Raw genomic sequence first — 10,124 nt, 5'->3', positions numbered from 1 at the left:
TAATTCTCCATTTCCATTTCGGCTGAAAGGGAGCTTTGAAGCTGTTTTTTCCAATCTACCATCTGGTGCCAAGTTTGTGTACCCCCTTTGTGTTTTCCAGTCTCCCCAGCAAGTAGCAGATGTTAAAGGAAACACATTCAATGAGCTATAAAGTTCTCTGTTATTTGCTTACCTTGGACTTGCCAATTATCAGTAAGTCAGGCAAAAGGGGGCCCAGATTGAGGCTAACTAGAAATGTATGGCTTTGATATTCAGAGAACCCTTTTCCAATCTCTGTAGGCTTCTATCCCCTCCAGTTTTTTGGCCCTCATAGAGGTTCATTTCTGCAGTTCCCACCAAGCCATTTGGCAAAAGCAAACAAAACAAGACAAGGTTTGAACCTCATAGGATCACCCTGACCCAAGGTGCTGGCCAACTGATGGGCACAGAGCAGACTCTGCTACCCCAGCCCTAGCAGAATAATACAAACGCTGGCCACCACTGTCTATTTCACTCAAACAGGTTATAATCTGAAAAGTGATTTACTGTGATTTTGGAAATGATCTGATTCTGTTGGGACACATGTCTCTTTTAGGACCACATTAGCACTATTTAAAATACTAGTCATTGTATTTGTATAGGAGGCAGAATTGTAGAGCAGTATGAAGTCAGAACTGTGAATGTGAGTTCGAATGCTGCATCCATCACTTGCTGACTGCATTGCATGACAGTGCTTGCCTAGAGTAAGTGTGAAGTGAATATTAGCTACTATTGTTAATAGTTTTGGATAAACTCTGTGGAGGTCATCTTTAACCAGTGCCAGGCCAGTGGTGATACACTAAGCCCAGGCAGAACTCTTGACATTTTCTGTACTTACTTTAGATGCTGCAGACATTTCAAGGAATTGTCACCCTACATCACCTAACCTTTAGGCAAGTTTACTGTGCTTCACTCTCAAAAGTGGGTGACAAAGAATTCTATCTTAAAAAAGAGATCTGAGAAGGGATATTCCACAACTCCCTCTTATGACAAGTAGATGCCGGCACCAGGAAATTGCCTTGCATCTTACTTAAATCTTTTGTGTTGCTGTTTGGACCTATTTCCTTACTCTTTTCTTGGTTAAGAGGAAAACCCCCTGCTCACTAGATTTTGGAAATTGTAAGTAGGTGGGGAAAAAGAGGGAGGAAATGAGAATGCCCAACTCTTGGTAGGAGATCATTATTCTGGACCCAGTTTTGTCCTAACCAGCAAGATGAGCCTGGGAAAGTCACTGGTTTTCTCACCTGTAGATGATTTTTCAGGTTTATTTCACCTTCAATCAGCTATGACTCTCATAAATATCTTGAGAGGTGAATCCTGCTTTGAAATCACCTTTTGGTACAACACAAATAAGTTGTCTACTACTGGGTCTGGTTTATAGTCAGAATGCAATATATTTCCACTCCCGTTTCTTCCTTGTTTCCCCCTTTGTGTACCCCTTAGGATTAAGGGGAATCCCATTATTGAAGAATGTTTCTTCAATGACAGTTTATTGTAATTCTTAGATCACTAACATATTGTGACTTAATTAAGAACCTTTTAACAATTAACATTGGAAAAGAAATAGGGCTTGTTCATTAAAGTTAATGGACTAAAAGGAAATAACGATATCAACTGCCCTTTGCCTTCTTGGTCAGGGTGCTCTTCATATAGGATTGTTGATGGTGTCAAAGACTCTTTTTATTCCAGGACTGCCCTATGGTTAGTCCCAGACACCCATTTTGAGTTGTTTTACTTATTCTTATGGCAGAAATTAAGGAGTCTGGTTTTAAAATACATTTAAACCCAAGAGCTACCCTACACCCACTTATAGGGGGGCTCTATTTTCATTTTTTCTGCACTTACTTTTTAACTATCAGAGCAAAACTAGTTTCTCCCAAGTCATTTATTTTACTGATTACATTAAGTGTGTGTGTGTGTGTGTGTGTGTGTGTGTGTGTGTGAAGGGAACAGGAAGAATAGAGCTTTCACCTTTAACGAACTCCATTATTTTCTGCAATATGAGATGTCAAAATATTTCTCCAGCCAGATTTTGCTGACTGGTACTAAATTATATCTGATTCACTCTCGCCATTTAAACCCCGAACATGAGTATATCCAGGATTGGAAACATAATATTTTGCAAAAAAAGAATGCCTCCTGTGGAGAGCATAACACATGCCTTACCTTTCCAAGGCAAATAAGAGCAACCAAGTTTAATTAATTACAAACAGAACTCGAAAAATACTCTGTATGAGTGGTTCTCAAGCTTGGCTGCACCTTGGAAGTACCTGAAGAGTTTGTAAAATACTGAGTTCTGGGGCCTGCTTCCTAAGGTTCTGCTGGAAGTTGTCTGAGGTGCAACCTGGGCATTAGATTTTTAAAAGCTCTCCAGGTGACTTTAACATGTAGCCAAGCTTGAGGATCCCTGATTTACATTTGTGCATCTCAAAATCCACTTCTCAAAAAATTTCTGTGAAGGGAGAGGCAGCTTTAAATCTAGATCCCTTAATGACAAGTCAGTTGTTTCTGAATTGTGAACATAAATAATTTCCCTCTTTAGACTTCTGCGTTACAGAAAATAATTAAAGGTAAGGTATGGGAATTGTGTCTCCTTTAGTAACCCCAGTGGGGATGAAGGGATGTAAATGAAGTAAAGGGATAGAAATTATGCTGTTCTTATGTAACATGCCCAGAGATGTGTAGACCCATGACTATAGTGTGGCTCCAAGGATCATAGGGATCCTCTCTCCCATCTTGTTGCCCTTCTGTTTTTAGTAATGTGATTCCTCATATTTGTCCAAATTAGCCTCTCAAGCTCTAGCCATCACAGCAGGAAAAAGATCCCTTCAGCTCACTGGTTCTCAGCTGGGGACAGTTTTGGCCCTCAGGGCATATGTGGAAATGTCTCAAGGCATTTTTGGTTGTCCCAACTGGGCTAGAGTGAAGGTTGGGGGTACTGGTATCTGGTAGGTAGGGGCCAGAGATGCTGCTAAACATTGCACACTGCCCAAGACAGCTCCACAACGGTGAATTATTTGACCTAAATTGACAATGGCCGAAATGTTGAGAAACCCTACAAAGTTTAGCTATAAACTGGTCGTATGGCTATACACAGATACAAGGAAGATAGAAATTGTAGTCTATATTCTAAGGTTATAAGCTCATTTAAAAATAGGGATTCTATTACTAACGGGTAGAATGGACATAGTGGCGGGGCCAACTATTTCTCTGTACCATATTGTCCTGTAACTTCCAACTCTGGCCAGAGAGGTTTGAAAGCTGAAATTCATTCCCTATCCATGATTCTTCATTTAGCCATGGTGCAAACTCATACCCTGCACCGATGGGCCAATTTTTGAAGCAAAACCAGCCATTCACATAAATAGAAATGCAATTTTAATGAGGGCTTTTCTGGCTACTGTTCCTGAGAAGCTGGGGTTATATTTTCATGAGTTAATCTCTCATGAATATTCAGTAGAAGCCTGCTGGGCATTGACTACAGCAGTAGTGGGTTACAAAAGGAGTTGCCAGTACATAATGTGCACTTTGCATTTTCATTTTCCTTCCCCCTCCCCTTAGATAGCAAAACGAGGTAGAGCAGGCGTGCCGTAGATATTCACCTTCTGTGGTCTCGTCCAGTGCTGAATGTGTACAGAAACAATATAATAGAATAAAGCTAACCTTCAAGAACATCCAAGCCACCTCTTTATTTTATGGATGAGAACAGTAGGTCCTGGAGACTGAGCTTCTAGTCCTAGCCCTTCTTCAAAGTAAACGTGTGATTTCAGGCAAGCTCCTTGTCTACTCTCAGCATCAGTGTTCTTATCTCTTAACTGGAAGGCATCCAGCAGACAATGTTTTGGGTCCCTTGTTGCAGCAAGTTATGTGGTGCCATGAAGCTCTGATTCTAGGAGGTGATCTAGGAGTTTCACCTAGACTTACAGCGTGAGGAGTGAAAGAGACTAGAACCTGCTTTCTGCATCTGAGCTCCCTTGTGGATTTTGTCCTTTTGCTTTTGCTCTCAGGTTTATACTGGCTATCAGTTAGCATAATGGGGATATGAATATCCTGAGACGCCAGCCTTTCCATGCATGAAGACAAAGTTGTTAAAAAATGTTAAAACTGGTACATTCCAAAGACGTTTTCAGTTCTATTTCAATTCAATTCAATTTCAACTCTAGGACAGTAACACAGATAATGAATAAAGTTGTCTGAACTTTGGAAGAAAAATAATGAGATCATGTCTATAAAGCAGTTCTTCTTGAAGGTCCATGTCTTTTTATAATGACTTTATACATAATTCAAATAAACTTACTGTTTTTCAGTAATGAGGCAAACTATAATATTTGATCTGGGTTTATATCGGGTTTAAAAATTAAAAGAAAAGACATCAAGATAGTATTAGCAGATTGCCATTAAGTTTTTCTCAGATGGGGAAAGTTTCTCCCCAGTGAACTTTTTTCATCTGATTAATATACTTATATACATACAGCAAGCTCTATCTACTGTACAGAAAGCTTCACAAAAATACTCTTCTTGGGGCACCTGGGTGGCTCTGTCGGTTACGCATCTGACTTTGGCTCGGGTCATGATCTCATCATTCATGAGTTCGGGCCCCACACTGGTCTCTGTGCTGACAGTATGAAGCCTGCCTGGGATTCTCTCTCTCCCTCTCTCTGCCCCTCCCCCACTTGCATTCTCTCTCTCTCATCTCTCTCAAAATAAATAAATAAACTTAAAAATACTCTTCTTCAGAAAATTATGGAGTATGGAGACTACTTCGTTTTCTGGAATATTTTTTCTTGGGCTTGATACCTTGTGAACTTTGGAGGCAAACATAGACATATTGGGGGAATGACATCATACCGAATGCTCCCTCTCCTAACTATTCAAAGGGATGAGAAATTTTTATTGAAAAAGGTGAGAAAGAAGGCTCCCACTGCACAGATAGTGGACTGTGCCATCAGAGGATACTGCCCAGTTCCACTGTGGCACATGTGGATCAATAGTTTCCTTATAATTTTTATATTCTGTTATCTCTTCCCAAAATTTTTCTATGCTTTCCGAGGAAAAGCCATGGGTCGGAGCTAATCTGTCTTGTAGATGAAACTACCTTAAAAAACTTAATATAAGCCCTACTAGTTAACATGTATTGGACATGTTTCGCAGTATAGAATCCAGAATAATGTTGGCCTTAATTGCATCATAATCTCAATGTTGATGTAATGTTTTCCAACATTTCACATTTTATTTCTCACAACACTGCTATATTTGTTTTTTTTTTTCATCCCATAGAGTGTAACCTCTATAAAACCAGTTGACAAAACATAGCATGAACTGGAATGTTTTTTAACAGCTAGATAAAAACATGCCTAGTGCATATCAGAGAGTTTTGGAAAAGTTAGTAAATTTTTAAAGAGATCTCAGTAAATCCAAATATTTTGAAAAGTGAGTTCCTTGGAAGTTGCCATAGCAGCAGGTATTTGAGGCTAGAAATATCTTTGAGATTATATGTTATGTCAGTGTTGAAATTGTCTTATTATAGAAAATGTCACAGATTTTCGGTTCAACATTACTTGGTAACAGTCACCACAGGTAAGAAAAATCTGAGAAAGTGGTAGGGAATGCAGCTGTTGCTAATACTTCATTTAACTTAGCCTTCCTAGACAATTCAAAAAGAACGAAATACCTTACCTTGTGTATATTTCTTTCATTCAGAATAACTCCATTTCTTTGATAATGAAATCCAGCACATATCAATAACCAGGTGTAGTTATCTGCCAAAGATGCAGGTGGAATTTCACATAATATGTCCAATTTTAGTTGTGTAAACAGAAGGTGATTACTTATTCAACAGAGATCAGACAAAGTAAAAGAGCAAAAATGTGAGGTGTTACCTCCATGATGACATCCGGGGAGTCTCCTTCAGGGTTGATTAACTTTACATGGGAATCTGAAATAATTATGACTACACATGCTGGAGAATGAAATGTTCCCATTAGGCAATGATTGCAGCCAGCATCAAGAAAAAATTTCAGGGAGGCAATCAGAAATCACCAATTATGCAGAGTATCTGTAAGAGATGATGTTAGCTCATAAAAGTGCTGAGGGGAGTAACTCGGTAAGATTTTAAAGGAAGCAGATGGGCCCATTTTGGCTCCTTACACTTGACTTATCCAAACTATATACACAAGTTCAAACAGATTATGACCCAAGGTAACAGCCAACTTGTACTGTTACATTCATTGTTTCCCACACTCCTTTGCAAAATGCTCTTCAACCACAGTGATGGTAAACAAAGCAGAGCAATGATTGTTTAAACTGATTCTCTTGTACTTTGGCTGCCCAAGCCCCATGTTTTGTCTCAAAATATGAATTTCTTTTTTTAAGTTTTTAAATGTTTATTTACTTTTTTGAGAGAGAGATGGAGAGAGAGAGAGAGAGAGAGAGAGCCAGCAGGTGAGGGGCAGAGAGAGACATAGAATCTGAAACAGGCTCCAGGCTCTGAGCTGTCAGCACAGAGCCCGATGTGGGGTTCGAACTTGTGAACCATGAAATCATGACCTGAGCCACAGTCGGATGCCTAATCGACTGAACCACCTAGGCGGCCTCCAAATATGAGTTTCCAATTTACATTTCAATGAGGCACAAAGTAACTATTTTTTTTGTTTGTTTGGCTACATGTGAGGGATGTTGTTCTACCACAAGGTTGCCACTTTGTCTATCCATCTTAAGGATTTGTCCTGTTGGTCATTCTTAATGAAACAACTTTATAGCCTTCTGCCAGCTGAGAGATTCAAGTTGCAGATTTGAGGAAAGTTCCCACAACACTGGAGCAAGAAGGGACTTCAGCTTTACATAATTCACATTGCCACATTTTAAATGTGAGGTCGCGAAAGTACATAGAATCAAGTATCTTGCCCAAATGACACAACTAATTAGTGGCAAGGTCAAAACCAGAACAGAGGTTTCCATTATCTATTGCTGATTAAAAAAGCACCCCACAACTTAAGGACTGAAAACCACAATGATTCATTTCTCTCGATTTTTTTGTTTTGTTTTGTTTTTAGTTAACCAGAAGGGTTTTCTGCTTATATGCATAATTGCATTCATGGAATGTTATGTGGGCTGAAAGGAACAAGATGGGTTTACTCACCTGCCTTGTAGTTGGCACAGGCTGTCAGCTGTGGCACTTGGGATCTATGTGGCTTGTCATCATTAAAGGGAGTTGGACCAGTTTCCTTGCATGATGATCTCAATCAATATCCAAGAAAGCAAAAGCAAAAGTTATAAGCCCTCTTAAGACCCAGGCCCAGAACTCGCAGTATCTGTCCTATTCTATTCTGTTGATCAGAACTAACCATACAGGGATGTCCGGGTGGCTCAGTTGTCTAAGCGTCTGACTCTTGATTTCAGCTCAGGTCATGATCTCACAGTTCGGTGGGTTTGACCCCGGCCTCAGGCTCTGTGCTGGCAGCGTGGAGCCCGCTTGAGATTCTCCCTCTCTCTCTGCCTCTCCCGTTCTTGCACTCTCTCTGGCTCTCTCAAAGTAAATAAACTTAAAAAATAACAACAACAACAACAACAACAACAAAACCCCATAAAACTAAGCATACAGACAGACCAGGGAAAAGAAGGAGAGATGCGTTCACTTCTTAATGGGAGGAGTAGCCAAGTCCCAGTGCAAACAACCATGGGAGGCATTGCCATAGCCATCTTCGAAAATGCCTTCCACGTCAGGTTGTCAGTTTCAACAGGTAAGGACATTTCTGGGGAAGCCCAGCCCCTCTGCCACTTGCATCACTGCTGCTTTCACGGTGAATGGGTGCCATCCAGTCTGTCTGTAAACACTTGGCCAACATCTAGTCTGTAGAGAAAGAGCTGCCTAATCGTGATTGTTTGGCTTTATATATTAGTAAAAACTTGAAAACCAGCTAGTAAAAATAACTAGGTTCTCTTTTAAAATTAAATTGATTTGAAACCTAATACGCTTTACGAAGTAATAAAACCTTGAGAAAGCCTTTTTCTGCTCTAAAGTAGAATCCTTAAAGTTTTGATTAGTTTCCAACCGAAAGCTGTCAAGTTGAGCAAAAAGCCTATGTTCACAGTTTATGAGGGATGCCATTTGGTAACCTGAAGGTGGCAGATGTGAAGGCCAACAGTGGAGGATGGTCATGGGGCTGGGGTCCCACGGCCTCCAGCTGCCTTCCTGATGGGCTTTTTGTCAGAGTCTCTCTTCTGAGGAACGTGACTCCATGCAAGTGGCTGTAAGTCTTAGAATAAATATTTCACTATTCATGATAGTTTTGAAAACTTAAAGCTGTGAAGGACACATTGGAATCTCTGTGATTTATGATAAAGCTGAAGGAAACTTGATCATTCCAGGCCTGCCATATGTAGCTGTGTGGAATGTGCAAATGAATCGAACTAGCAAACCCCACAGATTTTGTTTCTTGATTAAAAAAAAAAGTCTTAAGTCAGATCAGCTAACAGGCAATTTGAAACAGGGATTTAGCAAGGCAGCTGTTTTAAATGAAATTCCTTCCAAATGCTTCTCTCTCCCTTCCCCCTTCCATATTTTTCTTGCAAAGACTCAGAGAAGCTTCTCTTCCAAATTTTCTTGGTTCTGCATATGAGTGATTAAAAAAACAAAACAACAAAACCTGGAATAGTCCCGTAACTTCCCATGTTACTCCTCTATCGGTTTGCCCTTCAAGAATAGCTCATGTGTCTTGCCCATCCTAGCATGCCCACCAAATCTTGTGCCCTGCACATAGTAATTCTTTGTATGATACATATAAAGCACTTAACATAGAAACATAGAAGATCAATAAAATGTGCAAATGTGCTTTTTTCCTTCTTTAGAGAGAGAGACAGAGTAATCAGGCTCCATGCTCAGCGCGGAGCCCAACATAATGCTTGATCCCACACCCTTGCGATCATGACCTGAGCTGAAATCAAGAGTCTGACACTCAAACAACTAAGCCACCCAGGCACCTTGCAAATGTGTTTTTGGTGTATTACTAAATTTAATTATTCCAAGTATCGAAAGAGAAAGTCAGTGAGGAAACTTTTTTTTTTCTTTTGTAAAACGAGCATTAAATGATACAAAGAAGTGAAAGGACCTGCCAAAGTGTATACAATAGGTACACAGCTACCCCAGTTAGAACCCAGGTCTCCTGACTTGTAGTTCTGTTCTTTTTCTATGATACCACCATGTTGAAATTCCATTATAGGTGTTCAATGAATATTCATTGAATGAATGAATACATCTTCTTGTTACTGTCTTTGCTACTAGAGCTTACAGCTTAAGGAACACAGCATATTTTAGAATCTAAAATTTAGATTAGCACTCCTGTCCTAGAAAGTGATTCTTTGACTCTTGTCTTTAGTAATCCATGAACAAATCAGACTGGCCAAAGAGAAAGGAAATGATTCGGGTCATTTGGATGAAGCCTGGTCCACAATGGTAGGTGCTAGGAAGAGGTCAGACTCAGTGAGCTGAATTTTCTGCTTCCTGTGGCATACATACACATTCCCTTCTCTAAAACTCTTGGGCAAAAATTCTAAGTAGTTTATATTTGGGGGAAAATGTATATTCTGAACATTATACATATACGATCATTAAGTGGCAACACATAACAAATGTATTAATGTTTCTGCAGTGAAATGAATATTCTTAGTAGAATAAAGTCTGTTAATAACCTCAGGTATGATTTTGACACTCAGTGAACTTTAGAGTCAAACTTACAAAAACATGTACAGTTTCTGAGTTTTCAGTTTTGGAATTCTGGATAAGAGATTATGAACTTGAATTCCAGTGATAAATCTGGTCATGTGTAAGTAGACTTTCTTTGAAAAAGAGAAGACTTTCTTTGAGTGACAACCATTTGTAAAGCAAATGATCAAACAAACAAACACACATCACTCTTCGTCTTGTGCCAACAGAAGAGAAAAAGCAAGACTTCTTTTCTAGAAGGAAAGGCACCACTCTGCTAAATCTCTATGGTATGCATTTCTCCACTAAACCTCTATTAACAAATTTCATCTCTTGGGGGGGAGAGCATCATATTGAAGCTTTTTAGTGCCCATTTAAGTGAATTTCGTAAATAATAAGTATCTCC

This window comes from Panthera tigris, chromosome C1, assembly GCF_018350195.1.
Source record: "Panthera tigris isolate Pti1 chromosome C1, P.tigris_Pti1_mat1.1, whole genome shotgun sequence".
Classification (NCBI taxonomy): Eukaryota; Metazoa; Chordata; class Mammalia; order Carnivora; family Felidae; genus Panthera; species Panthera tigris.
This window is presented reverse-complemented; position numbering follows the sequence as displayed.